We start from the raw sequence: 17,522 nt of genomic DNA on the forward strand, positions 1-17,522 counted from the left end.
CGAGTGTCTGCCGGGCTGAACTTTGCTCAACCTGACAGACACTCATGATGCTTGAAAAAGGAAGGTGGTGGGGTCTTGCTTCCTAATGCGTAATTTATCTGGTTTCATAGTAGTTCTTCAGGTGGAGATACTCATTCCCAAATTTGTACTGGTGGTTGCTGGTGGTGGTTGGCACTGGCACTACTTTTTTTTTGGCAAAGGCAGGATAGGGGGAACGAAGAATGAAGAGAAAGTTAGTAAAACAGTGACAAATTGAAATAGCAGGGCCAAAAAGGACTTGCAACAGTTATAAAAAGAGTCTGGAAGTGTATGATAGTGGAGGAAAGAGGCAGAAGATGGAGGCAATAATAGACAACCATGGCATATTCTGCTTTCCTGGCATTCGACAACACCGGCAGGGGTCCTTATTTTAAAAAAAGAGGGCAACCGCGCATAACATTTCTTACAAATGAATGATTGGAGGTAACCTTCATTACTGAAACAATGCAGATCACCCTAGCAGAATATTAAACTCAGATTAGTTTCATTACAGTGAAAAGTATGTATCGGCCAACTAGTCAGTGTCAATGCTGACAAGCCTCACACCTTAATGACAGTCCAGCCAATGATGTATTCTAATTTTAAATCTAACTCACATACACAGTATTTCAATTTACCCCTTCATGTTTATTTATTTATTATTTACCTGCTTTGTTTTATATTGCACCAACGTCGCACCTTTCTGCCTCATTGGAGTGCCAAGAAAATGGTCAATAATAATAGCTTGTACTTCACATAGCATCCCTTGTTGAAGCTGTTCCATTTTAAAGCACTGCAACAACAAGTGTTGTTTCTCTTGCCCAAGGTAACAATACTCAATATACCCACCTCAGAATGAGGAAAGGATTAGTAGGCCCTGCCAAGGTTTGAACTTGTGACCTGTGTGCTAAAGCAGTTGTTTGGGCTAAGCTTAACTCTTTGAGTCATCTTGCCAGATAATATGGTGGCTGATGTCATGTGGCGTATGGTGCCATTGTTTTAGTGACACACCAGCCTGTCGAGTTAAAGAAACTTTTATATTTTTCCCTATAATTTACCATGTGGAGATCTCGGGCCAACTTTGAAGGCTTCCTATAGTAAAATATAGGGATAATTATCCCAGCTTAATTTTTTGGGTTAGCTGGGAAAGGAAAGATGCAGCACTTTGTGTGTGATGCAGATCATTATAAAGTCGTTTCTGAGGATCCCTCAGAATGAGACTCATATGGTAAAACATTTTTGCTGCTGCCACCTGACAAATGAGTTTGAGAGGAGTCAATGTGAAGTTTGGAAGACAGGAGACTTCAATTTTTCTAGGCACAGAGAAATTAAATTATGTTTCCCGAACCACATGATACTGAGTCAAGAACAGAAGCTTAGATTTGAAGCTGAGTCGCCAGGTTCCAAAGGCAGCAGCCAAAGCCGGCCCTGCAAAGATACCGCCCTGGACATGGGCTGGATTAATATGGCCCCCTTACTGATGGGAGTGAGTTAAATGAGGCAGTATGGGGACCCTTTTGTGTTCACTGGTCATTACCCCAGTTCCCTCCAGTCCTCCGCCCATTCATTACTTATAGAAATAACCATCTCCCAGACCGAAAAATAAACTCAGGAATGCTGGGACTCCTACCCAACCCCCTCCCACTGGGAGTATTTAACCCATATTTACCCAGCATACATCCTCTTCTTTTATCTGTCTGACAACAGAATGAGACAAGTGTGCTGGGTGCTGCTCCTGCTGGACGGGAGTGGTGGTCTTCTGAGGAGTTCCCGCCTGGCTGCTGGGCTGTCCTACACTGGGTTTTTCGTGTGTCTCCAGGCCTGTTGGGCTTGCTGGAGGCGCAAATGTAATCGACTAGCCCTCTGCAGCTATTGCGCCGTTCCTCCTCGGTGGTTCCAGGTTGCAGGGGCATGACTTTCTGGTGTTTTTGGCTGGATGGAAGACGCGCTGCAGCGTCTGGTTTGCCGCACCGGGGCTTTGATGGAGGTGCTCCCGAAGTGCCTGGCTGGCAGTGTGAACGTATGCCTGCTGCCAAGGCACTCTGGCACGTGGTGCACTGTTAGAACTGGGGGTCTCTAGTTGGCAATGGTTTGCACCTTTGTCCAAATAGGGACCCTTGCTTCTAGTCAGGGTAAGGGGGCTAAACTCCTAAAATAACCCCTGCTCAACCCTGTGGTAGCTTGGCACAAGCAGGTAGGCTTATCTCAGAGGCAGTGTGTTAGATCTGGAGGTCTCTAATTGGCAGAGGTAGGTACCAATGTCCAAATAGGGATCCTTGCTTCTAGTCAGGGTAAGGGGGATACACTCTTTGGAGAACCCCCGCTCACCCCCTTGGTAGCTTGGCACGAGCAGACAGGCTTATCAAAGGCAATGTGTAAAGTATTCGTACCAACACTTACAGCAGCACAGTGGAAACACCACAAATAGACTCCACAAAGTTTAGAAAAATAAAGTATTTTGTTCTAAACTACACAAGACCAAAACGACAAAAATCCAACATACACAGTTTAAGAATATGATTTTAAAAAGAGTTCCAGAACTTGTACCAAAATAATCCACAGATGCGTCACGTGTTGCCCAAAGTACTTGTATCTGTAGTAAGATTTCCAAAATCAGCTGCGGTGTCGAAATATAAAGAGGAGCGGCACTCCTGAGACCTTGGGGAGGCGAGGCGGCGTCGAGCGGCGTCGAGTCCGGTCTGTAGGGGGAGAGCGGCGTTGAGTCTTTGTGCTGTGTCCGATGCGCAGATGATGCACAGGTACGATGTGTAGATCCTCGGGATGCGACGGCGTCGATGAGCGGCATCGGCTTTGGTGTCGATGCAACATCGGTGAGCTTCTTACGTCCCTCTCGGTGGTTATCGGCGCTGCGATACCGGGAGGCTGGCTTCCAGCAAGGACCCGGAGTTGATGCGAGGCACTGGCGTTGATCATGGTCGATCACTGCTGGCGTTGGCAAACGTCGTAAGGCGTCGGAGATGCGGAACAGGGCAGGAGCTGAGTCGTTGACTTCTCGAGCGGCTCCCGGCCTCGGTGCAGGCCGCGGCGTAACAGGGGCGGCGTCGATGGGGTGGGAAATAAAGCTCTTTGGATTCTTTTCTCTTGGTCAGCTCCCAAACAACCTCCAGAGGCCCCATAACTGGATCAAGCACTCTAGGCAGGTCGGAACTCACACAGAAAGGTCTGGGGTGAAGTCCTTTTGTGCCTGGGGCTTCAAAACAGGAGGCCAGCTCTTCTCAGGTCCTTGGAGATCTCTTCAAGCAGGGGACACAGCAACAGCAAAGTTCTCCCCCTCTCCTTGGCAGAATAACAACTGCAAGTCAGCCCACAAACACACAGCAGGGCAGTCCTTCCTCTTCAGTCTTTCAGCTTTTCTCCTTGGCAGAGGTTCCTTCTTGATTCCAGGATGATCTAAAGTTTTGGGGTCTGGGTACCCCTTTTTATACCAATATTCTCTTTGTTCTCTGAAGGCAGAGAGGCCTTTGCCTAGTCCAAACTAGTTCTGGTCAGCCCTGGAGCACTCTGTTTACATGACTCTTTCTTTCCTTTGAGAGAGAGGGGCAGGGTCGTCAGCCCCCCAGCAGGAGGTGGAGCCAGCATTGTGGAAGGCAGGCACATCCCTATTCAGGCCCAGGTGCTACCCCCTCCCACCACTCAAGATGCAAATAAAGCTATTTAGCCTAGTACTGACTCACCCAGACTCCTGGAGCCACCTCAGCCCCTGTCACTCACAATCCAGACAGTCAATTCACAAACAGAGAAAGGCACACAAAAAGGTCAGACAAGAAATCAGCCACTTTCTAAAAGTGCTTTTTTCAAACACAGGATTTAAAAAACATCCTTCCTAAAAGATGTGTTATTAAATTCTGAGTTCAGGGATACCAGACTTACATTTTCTATCTTGCTCCTATGGGAAGATATACAGGTAAACATTATACACAACATTCCCCATTCTAGCCAATGGGCAAGATAGCCTTTCAATAGTGAAAACCGAAATTGGCAGTATTTCACTATCAGAGCATGTCACCCACACTAGTACATGCTCTACCTTTCACATACACTTCACCCTGCCCAGGGGGGTACCTTGGGCCTTAGATAGGGGTGTCCAAGGTGTACAGAAAGTGAAGGGTTAGGCCTGGCCAGTCTGGACACTGGTCAGGCCAGTATGGCATTTAGCAACTGCACACAGGCACTGCAGTGGCAGGCCTGGGATACCATTTTAGGGCTACTCATGTGTGTGGCACAATCAGTGCTGCAGGCCCACTAGTAGCATTTGAATCACCAGCCCTGGCACACTCAGTGCACTTTACTAGGGACCTACTGATTAAACAAATCTGCCAATCATGGATAACCAATCATAATCAGAATTTATACAGAGAGCATATGCACTTTAGCACTGATCAGCAGTGCTAAAGTGCCCAGAGTCCTATTGCCAACAACCACAGGTCAGGAAAAATAAAGGAGGAAGAAGCAAAAAGTTTGGGGATAACCCTGCAAAAAGGGCCATTTCCAACACAGTGTGTAAAGCATTTGTGAACACATACAGTAATGCAGTGAAAAGACTACAGATGGACACCACACAGGTTTTATAAAAATAAGTATTCTTTATATAGGCTTAACACAAGACCCAAACAACAAAAATCCACAATACAGTATTAGGAAAATGACTTTTATATGGTAAAATTAGCTTTGTTCAAAGTTGATGGTAAATGAGACATGTTTCTCACAAAGTACCTTTCGATGCGTAACGCAAGATAAACAAACGGTTCTCAGGGAGGGCGATGCGTCGGTTCTTTGCTTCAGGAAAGGTGATGCTGAAGCACTTGCGCAAAGTAGGTGATACGTCAGTTCGTTACCAGAGAGGAAGTGATGCGTCGATCTCGTATTGCGTTCCGGTTGCGATGCGACAGGATGGCGCCTCGATGCGATGCAACGATCTGGTTTGATGCAACAGGATGGCGTCTTTGAAGCGAAGCGACGACGTGAAGGTGAAACGTGCACACCTGACAGCCATGCGGCGCACACTGGAACTTCTGAGCCGGACAGGTCCTGCGACGCGCTTCTCTGGTGATGCAACGACAAACAGCGGTGACAAAGACACTCTTCTACGGTGATGCAACGGCGACCTCTGCGGGGGCGACGCTTCTCTGGTGATGCAACGGTAACAGCTGCAGTGGCGACACTCTTCTCGTTTAGTTGCACCTCCAGCTCCCAACAATACGCAGGCTTCTGCATACAGAATTCCCAGCAAGGAAATTCAGCAGGGAGCTGGCGATGAAGTCTTGTGTCCCTGAGACGTCAGCAGGAGGCAAGCACACTTCAAGCCCTTGGATATTCTTCTTCAAGATGATGAAAGTTCATCAAAAGTTCCTTCTCCTTTCCTTGGCAAATAAGTAACCACTGCAGGCCAACCTAAGAAAATAGCACAATGGCACAGGGCAGTCAAATCCTTCAGATTCTTTAGTTCCTCTCCTTGGCAAAGGTTTGTCTTGATTCCCAGAAGTGTTCTTAAGTTTTGAGGTCTGTGGCCCAATATTTATACTACTCATTTCTTTCTTTATTCTCTGAAGGCAGAGAGTGTCTGTACCTAGCCAACATCAGTTCTGTCCTCCCTGGTGCAGCTTCCTGGCAGGAGGTGGAGACAGCATTGTTGAAAGCAGACCTGGCCTAGGTAGCTGAAAGGAAATCTCCTCCCATACTCTCTATTCTATGAGGGCTCAGGAGTGTGAAAGGAAATCTCCGCCCCTACTCTCTATTCAGCCAAGGTCCTATTCAGCCCAGTACTGACTCATCAGACTGCTGGAGCCCAAGCCCTCCTGTCACTCACAAACCAGACATGCAAGACACAACCCAGCAGAGGCAGGCTGGATGGTTAGGTAAGAAAATACATACTTTCTGAAAGTGGTATTTTCAAACACAGAATGTAAAAATCACCTCTACTAAAAGATGTGTTTTAACATTCTGAGTTCAGGCATACTAAATTCGTTTTTCTACCATGTTCCCTGGGTCAGTTAGGATTATAAGATGTTATAATCAAACTGCCCATTCGGGCCTCTGGGGACAGGTAGCCTTGCAATAGTGAAAAACAAAATTGGCTGTAATTCACTATCAGGACAGGCCACACACACCAGGTCATGTCCTACCTTTTACTTACAATGCACCCTGTCATTGGGCCTGCCTTAGGGGTGGCTAACATGTAGAAAAGGGACGGTTTAGGGACTGGTAAGTGCGTACACTTACCAAGTCAACATGGCAGTACTAGACTGCACACAGACTCTGCAATGGCAGTTCTGAGACACACTTTACAAGCTGCTTCTGTGGGTGGCACACTCAGTACTGCAAGCCCACTAGCAGCATGTGATCTACAGGCCCTAGGCACACATGGTGCACTGTACTAGGTTCTGACAAGTAAATCAAATAAACCAATCATGGAGTCGCTGACCCATTACAACACTTTACAGTAGGGAGCACTTGCACTGTGGCACTGAATAGCAGTGGCACAGTGCCCAAAGCATGTAAACCAGCAAAAACATATCAAAAACAGAGGAGACAACCGCGAAAAATGGAAGGGAGACTCATGTTAATAGTACCATGTCTAACACGTGTCCCCTCCAGCTGAAATGTGAGGAGAACTACCCATCCTCTTGGGACTTCTCTTCATTAAGGTGGACAAATCTGGAAAGACCATCAGCATTGGCCTGTTCTATACCAGGGCGGTGTTCCACCGTAAAGTCCATCCCCTGTAGGGAAATGGACCACCTCAACAACTTTGGATTCTCACCCCTCATCTGCATCAACCATCTGAGGGGCCTGCAGTCGGTCTGAACCAGGAAGTGAGTCCCAAGCAAGTATGGTCTCAACTTCTTCAGCGCCTAGACCACAGCAAATGCCTCACGCTCAATTGCACTCCACCTCTGTTCCCGTGGAAGTAACCTCCTACTGATGAAGGCTACGGGTTGGTCTAGGCCTTCCTCATTCATCTGTGAAAGAACAGCCCCCACACCATGCTCTGAAGCGTCTGTCTGAACAATGAATGGTTTTGAGAATTTGGGTGCCTGAAGCACATGGCAGTCTTATGGGCTTCAAAAGCGTTCTGTCAGGTGTCAGTCCAGTTCACATCCTTGGGCTGCGTTCTGGAAGTCAGCTCATTCAAGTGTGCAGCAATGTTGCCATACCCCTTGACAAACCTCCTGCAGTACCCTGTGAGTCCTAAAAAGGCTCTCACCTGTGCCTGGGGTTTGGTGGGTTCTCATGCCATGATGGTATCAATCTTGGTTATAGGGGCGCCACATGGCCGCTTCCTACCTGGTGCCCCAAGTACACCACAGAACCCTGCTCGATCTGGCACTTACTCGCCTTGATCGTGAGGCCTGCTCTTCGCGGCGCCATCAACACTTCCCAGAGGTGGCGCAGATGTTCATCCCAGGTGGAACTGAACACTGCAATGTCATCCAGGTATGCGGCACTGAAATCTTCGAGTCCAACCAGCACCTGGTTGACCAATCTCTGAAAGGTGGCAGGGGCATTCTTCATCCCAAAGGGCATAACTCGGAATTGGTAGTGCCCATCTGCTGTGGAGAATGCTGACCTCTCTTTGTCCCCATCAGCTAAGGCGATCTGCCAGTAAGCAGACGTCAAATCAAACGTACTGAGCCACCATGTAACCCCTAGCCAATCAAGGAGCTCATCAGCTCAGAGGATGGGTTTGCGTCAGTCTTGGTGACTGAATTGAGTCCTCGGTATTCCACACAGAACCGGAGTTCAGGTGTGGTACCAGGTGCGGCAGCCTTTGGGACCAAGACCATTGGTATGGCCCAAGGGCTGTTAGAGGACTCAATCACCCCCAAGGCAAACATCTTGGAGACCTCCTCCTTGACATAAGCTCTGACCCTGTCAGTCACTCTGTAAGCTTTCTGCTTAACAGGAGGACTGTTCCCAGTGTCCACATCATAGATTCACCACTCAGTGATACCAGGAACCAGGGAGAACAGATCAAAGAATTGTCCCAACAGTTGGCGACAGTCATTCTGCTGCTCAGGGGTCAGGGTGGTAAAGAGGTTTACACCATCTACTGACCCATCTTGCTCAATTGCAGACAGGAGGTCAGGAAGAGGCTCAGTCTCCTCCTCCGTTCCAGCATCTGTTGCTAGGAGCATGCCCACTTCGAACCTCTCCAAGTGGGGCTTTAGGGGGTGACGCGAAGGACCCGCAAAGGGTTCCTAGGAGACCGCAAGTTCACCAGGTAGGTGACATTACTCTTGAGCTCCACCACCTCAAAAGGTCCGTCCACTTATCCTGGAGTGCACAGGGATCCACTTGGGCCATGACCCAAACTTTCTGTCCAGGCTGAAACTAGATCAGAGTGGCATTCTGATCATACCACTCTTTCATTTCTTCCTGGTTGGCTTCCATATTCGCCTGAGCAAGCTGTCTGAAATGCCTAGTCTGGTTCCTGAAGGCCAGCATGTAACTGTATATATCCTGGGGAGGTTTACCGGGAGCTTTCTCTCAGCCTTCTTTCCCCAGACTCAAAGGTCCTCTTACCGCGTGACCATACAGCAGTTCAAAGAGACTGAACCCTATGGACTTCTGTGGCACCTCACGGTAAGCAAACAGAAGGCATGGCAAGAGGATGTCCCACTTACGCCTCATGGGTTCCTCAAGACCCGTAATCATGCCCTTCAAGGTCTGGTTGAATCTCTCAACCAGGCTATTACCTTGGGGGTGGTAAGGAGTTGTGAACTTGTAAGTTGCACTGCACTCCTGCCACAGAGACTTCATATATCTGGATATGAAGTTGGTACCACGGCCTGACACCACCTCTCTGGGGATCTGCACACGGGAGAAAATCCCCATCAATGCACGTCTCACCACAGGGGCTGTCATTGTCCTGAGTAAGCATGGGCGTAAAATCCGTTCCGCCCGCGGATTTTTCGGATTTTCGGCAAATTCGCAATCCGCGAACTCTCGCGAATTTGTCAAAAATCCGTGAATTCGCTCGCGGCGGATTTTTTGCTTGGTGATACAATATTGCGGCGCGCGACGTGGTGCACGGCGTTCACTTTCCGTCATTAAGCGTTTGCCGAGTTGTTTTTCTCGATCATATTTTGCGAGTGCTGCGCCATTTTGGATCTTGCTGCGGGATCCCGCGGGAGTTTGGCGCCCGCGAATACGTAATTGCGGCTTGCCACCTTGCACAGCACGCCTCGCGAGAGTTCGCAATTGCGAACACGTACTATGTGCATTGCTTCCTAAATGCTATACCGTGTAATTATGTATATAATGTATTTCAATAGCATATAAACATAATGCAAGTTGACATGAAGTTATACACAGTGGTGGCCCAGAAATGTGGCTGAGCAGTAGGGCGGGCACAGGTGGACACACTCTCCTCCGCCCATTCACTTACAAGTGCACACACATATTCACTAACACCCATCCACTTGTATACTCACTCCCATTCATCCATTCAGAAGCACACACTCACTCAGCACGCATGCACAGATCCACATATATTAATTCATACATACAGCATTCAAAAAGCACTCCTGGGCCACGGTGGCCCATCGGGTGGTGGGAGGGAAGAGCAGAAAGGCCTCAGTGGTTCCTGTAGGCTGCAAGGAAGGAAGGGACTGCTGGAAGATACCACCACCTATTCTCATTAGCTGAGCAGCATGTCATGGCTCGGGTCAGCCAATGAGAGGTGTGGCCAAGGGAGAGGTGTGGCGCCGCGGCCAGGGCGACTGACGCTGGAATCTGGGGATCAGGGTTCAATCCCCGGCTCCGGCGGCAGGTTAGCCCAGCACCATGTGACTCTGGGCAGTAGCTTGCTTAATCTTCCCGATGGCCCCCAGCGCCTAGAGACCCTTACGGGTGATTGTGCGCTTTACAAATGTGGATTATTATTATTATATATAATGAGAGGAGGACCTCCCCTACCTCCCCTCAGATACCACCCCTCGGAGTGGGATGGGGTCAGCGAGAGTTGCTGAACCCACCCCATTCTCACTGTCCATTTCGGACTGCCTCACTGATAGGCAGTCAGCCCTGGGCACTTCAGGGCTTAAACCTGAAGCAGCCAGGTCTGATTCTATCACTGGGGGGAGGATCTCAGAGGGGTTTTCTGGGCTTACGAGGTAACACTATCAGGGTTGTGAAATCTTCAGCCCAGCAAAGGTTGCCTCAGGATTTCGGATGCCTTTGCAGGCGCACATTTAAAGTGCCTGGCTTCCTGACCCCGAACATGACGAGTGTCTGCCGGGCTGAACTTTGCTCAACCTGACAGACACTCATGATGCTTGAAAAAGGAAGGTGGTGGGGTCTTGCTTCCTAATGCGTAATTTATCTGGTTTCATAGTAGTTCTTCAGGTGGAGATACTCATTCCCAAATTTGTACTGGTGGTTGCTGGTGGTGGTTGGCACTGGCACTACTTTTTTTTTGGCAAAGGCAGGATAGGGGGAACGAAGAATGAAGAGAAAGTTAGTAAAACAGTGACAAATTGAAATAGCAGGGCCAAAAAGGACTTGCAACAGTTATAAAAAGAGTCTGGAAGTGTATGATAGTGGAGGAAAGAGGCAGAAGATGGAGGCAATAATAGACAACCATGGCATATTCTGCTTTCCTGGCATTCGACAACACCGGCAGGGGTCCTTATTTTAAAAAAAGAGGGCAACCGCGCATAACATTTCTTACAAATGAATGATTGGAGGTAACCTTCATTACTGAAACAATGCAGATCACCCTAGCAGAATATTAAACTCAGATTAGTTTCATTACAGTGAAAAGTATGTATCGGCCAACTAGTCAGTGTCAATGCTGACAAGCCTCACACCTTAATGACAGTCCAGCCAATGATGTATTCTAATTTTAAATCTAACTCACATACACAGTATTTCAATTTACCCCTTCATGTTTATTTATTTATTATTTACCTGCTTTGTTTTATATTGCACCAACGTCGCACCTTTCTGCCTCATTGGAGTGCCAAGAAAATGGTCAATAATAATAGCTTGTACTTCACATAGCATCCCTTGTTGAAGCTGTTCCATTTTAAAGCACTGCAACAACAAGTGTTGTTTCTCTTGCCCAAGGTAACAATACTCAATATACCCACCTCAGAATGAGGAAAGGATTAGTAGGCCCTGCCAAGGTTTGAACTTGTGACCTGTGTGCTAAAGCAGTTGTTTGGGCTAAGCTTAACTCTTTGAGTCATCTTGCCAGATAATATGGTGGCTGATGTCATGTGGCGTATGGTGCCATTGTTTTAGTGACACACCAGCCTGTCGAGTTAAAGAAACTTTTATATTTTTCCCTATAATTTACCATGTGGAGATCTCGGGCCAACTTTGAAGGCTTCCTATAGTAAAATATAGGGATAATTATCCCAGCTTAATTTTTTGGGTTAGCTGGGAAAGGAAAGATGCAGCACTTTGTGTGTGATGCAGATCATTATAAAGTCGTTTCTGAGGATCCCTCAGAATGAGACTCATATGGTAAAACATTTTTGCTGCTGCCACCTGACAAATGAGTTTGAGAGGAGTCAATGTGAAGTTTGGAAGACAGGAGACTTCAATTTTTCTAGGCACAGAGAAATTAAATTATGTTTCCCGAACCACATGATACTGAGTCAAGAACAGAAGCTTAGATTTGAAGCTGAGTCGCCAGGTTCCAAAGGCAGCAGCCAAAGCCGGCCCTGCAAAGATACCGCCCTGGACATGGGCTGGATTAATATGGCCCCCTTACTGATGGGAGTGAGTTAAATGAGGCAGTATGGGGACCCTTTTGTGTTCACTGGTCATTACCCCAGTTCCCTCCAGTCCTCCGCCCATTCATTACTTATAGAAATAACCATCTCCCAGACCGAAAAATAAACTCAGGAATGCTGGGACTCCTACCCAACCCCCTCCCACTGGGAGTATTTAACCCATATTTACCCAGCATACATCCTCTTCTTTTATCTGTCTGACAACAGAATGAGACAAGTGTGCTGGGTGCTGCTCCTGCTGGACGGGAGTGGTGGTCTTCTGAGGAGTTCCCGCCTGGCTGCTGGGCTGTCCTACACTGGGTTTTTCGTGTGTCTCCAGGCCTGTTGGGCTTGCTGGAGGCGCAAATGTAATCGACTAGCCCTCTGCAGCTATTGCGCCGTTCCTCCTCGGTGGTTCCAGGTTGCAGGGGCATGACTTTCTGGTGTTTTTGGCTGGATGGAAGACGCGCTGCAGCGTCTGGTTTGCCGCACCGGGGCTTTGATGGAGGTGCTCCCGAAGTGCCTGGCTGGCAGTGTGAACGTATGCCTGCTGCCAAGGCACTCTGGCACGTGGTGCACTGTTAGAACTGGGGGTCTCTAGTTGGCAATGGTTTGCACCTTTGTCCAAATAGGGACCCTTGCTTCTAGTCAGGGTAAGGGGGCTAAACTCCTAAAATAACCCCTGCTCAACCCTGTGGTAGCTTGGCACAAGCAGGTAGGCTTATCTCAGAGGCAGTGTGTTAGATCTGGAGGTCTCTAATTGGCAGAGGTAGGTACCAATGTCCAAATAGGGATCCTTGCTTCTAGTCAGGGTAAGGGGGATACACTCTTTGGAGAACCCCCGCTCACCCCCTTGGTAGCTTGGCACGAGCAGACAGGCTTATCAAAGGCAATGTGTAAAGTATTCGTACCAACACTTACAGCAGCACAGTGGAAACACCACAAATAGACTCCACAAAGTTTAGAAAAATAAAGTATTTTGTTCTAAACTACACAAGACCAAAACGACAAAAATCCAACATACACAGTTTAAGAATATGATTTTAAAAAGAGTTCCAGAACTTGTACCAAAATAATCCACAGATGCGTCACGTGTTGCCCAAAGTACTTGTATCTGTAGTAAGATTTCCAAAATCAGCTGCGGTGTCGAAATATAAAGAGGAGCGGCACTCCTGAGACCTTGGGGAGGCGAGGCGGCGTCGAGCGGCGTCGAGTCCGGTCTGTAGGGGGAGAGCGGCGTTGAGTCTTTGTGCTGTGTCCGATGCGCAGATGATGCACAGGTACGATGTGTAGATCCTCGGGATGCGACGGCGTCGATGAGCGGCATCGGCTTTGGTGTCGATGCAACATCGGTGAGCTTCTTACGTCCCTCTCGGTGGTTATCGGCGCTGCGATACCGGGAGGCTGGCTTCCAGCAAGGACCCGGAGTTGATGCGAGGCACTGGCGTTGATCATGGTCGATCACTGCTGGCGTTGGCAAACGTCGTAAGGCGTCGGAGATGCGGAACAGGGCAGGAGCTGAGTCGTTGACTTCTCGAGCGGCTCCCGGCCTCGGTGCAGGCCGCGGCGTAACAGGGGCGGCGTCGATGGGGTGGGAAATAAAGCTCTTTGGATTCTTTTCTCTTGGTCAGCTCCCAAACAACCTCCAGAGGCCCCATAACTGGATCAAGCACTCTAGGCAGGTCGGAACTCACACAGAAAGGTCTGGGGTGAAGTCCTTTTGTGCCTGGGGCTTCAAAACAGGAGGCCAGCTCTTCTCAGGTCCTTGGAGATCTCTTCAAGCAGGGGACACAGCAACAGCAAAGTTCTCCCCCTCTCCTTGGCAGAATAACAACTGCAAGTCAGCCCACAAACACACAGCAGGGCAGTCCTTCCTCTTCAGTCTTTCAGCTTTTCTCCTTGGCAGAGGTTCCTTCTTGATTCCAGGATGATCTAAAGTTTTGGGGTCTGGGTACCCCTTTTTATACCAATATTCTCTTTGTTCTCTGAAGGCAGAGAGGCCTTTGCCTAGTCCAAACTAGTTCTGGTCAGCCCTGGAGCACTCTGTTTACATGACTCTTTCTTTCCTTTGAGAGAGAGGGGCAGGGTCGTCAGCCCCCCAGCAGGAGGTGGAGCCAGCATTGTGGAAGGCAGGCACATCCCTATTCAGGCCCAGGTGCTACCCCCTCCCACCACTCAAGATGCAAATAAAGCTATTTAGCCTAGTACTGACTCACCCAGACTCCTGGAGCCACCTCAGCCCCTGTCACTCACAATCCAGACAGTCAATTCACAAACAGAGAAAGGCACACAAAAAGGTCAGACAAGAAATCAGCCACTTTCTAAAAGTGCTTTTTTCAAACACAGGATTTAAAAAACATCCTTCCTAAAAGATGTGTTATTAAATTCTGAGTTCAGGGATACCAGACTTACATTTTCTATCTTGCTCCTATGGGAAGATATACAGGTAAACATTATACACAACATTCCCCATTCTAGCCAATGGGCAAGATAGCCTTTCAATAGTGAAAACCGAAATTGGCAGTATTTCACTATCAGAGCATGTCACCCACACTAGTACATGCTCTACCTTTCACATACACTTCACCCTGCCCAGGGGGGTACCTTGGGCCTTAGATAGGGGTGTCCAAGGTGTACAGAAAGTGAAGGGTTAGGCCTGGCCAGTCTGGACACTGGTCAGGCCAGTATGGCATTTAGCAACTGCACACAGGCACTGCAGTGGCAGGCCTGGGATACCATTTTAGGGCTACTCATGTGTGTGGCACAATCAGTGCTGCAGGCCCACTAGTAGCATTTGAATCACCAGCCCTGGCACACTCAGTGCACTTTACTAGGGACCTACTGATTAAACAAATCTGCCAATCATGGATAACCAATCATAATCAGAATTTATACAGAGAGCATATGCACTTTAGCACTGATCAGCAGTGCTAAAGTGCCCAGAGTCCTATTGCCAACAACCACAGGTCAGGAAAAATAAAGGAGGAAGAAGCAAAAAGTTTGGGGATAACCCTGCAAAAAGGGCCATTTCCAACACAGTGTGTAAAGCATTTGTGAACACATACAGTAATGCAGTGAAAAGACTACAGATGGACACCACACAGGTTTTATAAAAATAAGTATTCTTTATATAGGCTTAACACAAGACCCAAACAACAAAAATCCACAATACAGTATTAGGAAAATGACTTTTATATGGTAAAATTAGCTTTGTTCAAAGTTGATGGTAAATGAGACATGTTTCTCACAAAGTACCTTTCGATGCGTAACGCAAGATAAACAAACGGTTCTCAGGGAGGGCGATGCGTCGGTTCTTTGCTTCAGGAAAGGTGATGCTGAAGCACTTGCGCAAAGTAGGTGATACGTCAGTTCGTTACCAGAGAGGAAGTGATGCGTCGATCTCGTATTGCGTTCCGGTTGCGATGCGACAGGATGGCGCCTCGATGCGATGCAACGATCTGGTTTGATGCAACAGGATGGCGTCTTTGAAGCGAAGCGACGACGTGAAGGTGAAACGTGCACACCTGACAGCCATGCGGCGCACACTGGAACTTCTGAGCCGGACAGGTCCTGCGACGCGCTTCTCTGGTGATGCAACGACAAACAGCGGTGACAAAGACACTCTTCTACGGTGATGCAACGGCGACCTCTGCGGGGGCGACGCTTCTCTGGTGATGCAACGGTAACAGCTGCAGTGGCGACACTCTTCTCGTTTAGTTGCACCTCCAGCTCCCAACAATACGCAGGCTTCTGCATACAGAATTCCCAGCAAGGAAATTCAGCAGGGAGCTGGCGATGAAGTCTTGTGTCCCTGAGACGTCAGCAGGAGGCAAGCACACTTCAAGCCCTTGGATATTCTTCTTCAAGATGATGAAAGTTCATCAAAAGTTCCTTCTCCTTTCCTTGGCAAATAAGTAACCACTGCAGGCCAACCTAAGAAAATAGCACAATGGCACAGGGCAGTCAAATCCTTCAGATTCTTTAGTTCCTCTCCTTGGCAAAGGTTTGTCTTGATTCCCAGAAGTGTTCTTAAGTTTTGAGGTCTGTGGCCCAATATTTATACTACTCATTTCTTTCTTTATTCTCTGAAGGCAGAGAGTGTCTGTACCTAGCCAACATCAGTTCTGTCCTCCCTGGTGCAGCTTCCTGGCAGGAGGTGGAGACAGCATTGTTGAAAGCAGACCTGGCCTAGGTAGCTGAAAGGAAATCTCCTCCCATACTCTCTATTCTATGAGGGCTCAGGAGTGTGAAAGGAAATCTCCGCCCCTACTCTCTATTCAGCCAAGGTCCTATTCAGCCCAGTACTGACTCATCAGACTGCTGGAGCCCAAGCCCTCCTGTCACTCACAAACCAGACATGCAAGACACAACCCAGCAGAGGCAGGCTGGATGGTTAGGTAAGAAAATACATACTTTCTGAAAGTGGTATTTTCAAACACAGAATGTAAAAATCACCTCTACTAAAAGATGTGTTTTAACATTCTGAGTTCAGGCATACTAAATTCGTTTTTCTACCATGTTCCCTGGGTCAGTTAGGATTATAAGATGTTATAATCAAACTGCCCATTCGGGCCTCTGGGGACAGGTAGCCTTGCAATAGTGAAAAACAAAATTGGCTGTAATTCACTATCAGGACAGGCCACACACACCAGGTCATGTCCTACCTTTTACTTACAATGCACCCTGTCATTGGGCCTGCCTTAGGGGTGGCTAACATGTAGAAAAGGGACGGTTTAGGGACTGGTAAGTGCGTACACTTACCAAGTCAACATGGCAGTACTAGACTGCACACAGACTCTGCAATGGCAGTTCTGAGACACACTTTACAAGCTGCTTCTGTGGGTGGCACACTCAGTACTGCAAGCCCACTAGCAGCATGTGATCTACAGGCCCTAGGCACACATGGTGCACTGTACTAGGTTCTGACAAGTAAATCAAATAAACCAATCATGGAGTCGCTGACCCATTACAACACTTTACAGTAGGGAGCACTTGCACTGTGGCACTGAATAGCAGTGGCACAGTGCCCAAAGCATGTAAACCAGCAAAAACATATCAAAAACAGAGGAGACAACCGCGAAAAATGGAAGGGAGACTCATGTTAATAGTACCATGTCTAACACGTGTCCCCTCCAGCTGAAATGTGAGGAGAACTACCCATCCTCTTGGGACTTCTCTTCATTAAGGTGGACAAATCTGGAAAGACCATCAGCATTGGCCTGTTCTATACCAGGGCGGTGTTCCACCGTAAAGTCCATCCCCTGTAGGGAAATGGACCACCTCAACAACTTTGGATTCTCACCCCTCATCTGCATCAACCATCTGAGGGGCCTGCAGTCGGTCTGAACCAGGAAGTGAGTCCCAAGCAAGTATGGTCTCAACTTCTTCAGCGCCTAGACCACAGCAAATGCCTCACGCTCAATTGCACTCCACCTCTGTTCCCGTGGAAGTAACCTCCTACTGATGAAGGCTACGGGTTGGTCTAGGCCTTCCTCATTCATCTGTGAAAGAACAGCCCCCACACCATGCTCTGAAGCGTCTGTCTGAACAATGAATGGTTTTGAGAATTTGGGTGCCTGAAGCACATGGCAGTCTTATGGGCTTCAAAAGCGTTCTGTCAGGTGTCAGTCCAGTTCACATCCTTGGGCTGCGTTCTGGAAGTCAGCTCATTCAAGTGTGCAGCAATGTTGCCATACCCCTTGACAAACCTCCTGCAGTACCCTGTGAGTCCTAAAAAGGCTCTCACCTGTGCCTGGGGTT

This window comes from Lissotriton helveticus, chromosome 6 (genome assembly GCF_964261635.1).
Source record: "Lissotriton helveticus chromosome 6, aLisHel1.1, whole genome shotgun sequence".
Classification (NCBI taxonomy): Eukaryota; Metazoa; Chordata; class Amphibia; order Caudata; family Salamandridae; genus Lissotriton; species Lissotriton helveticus.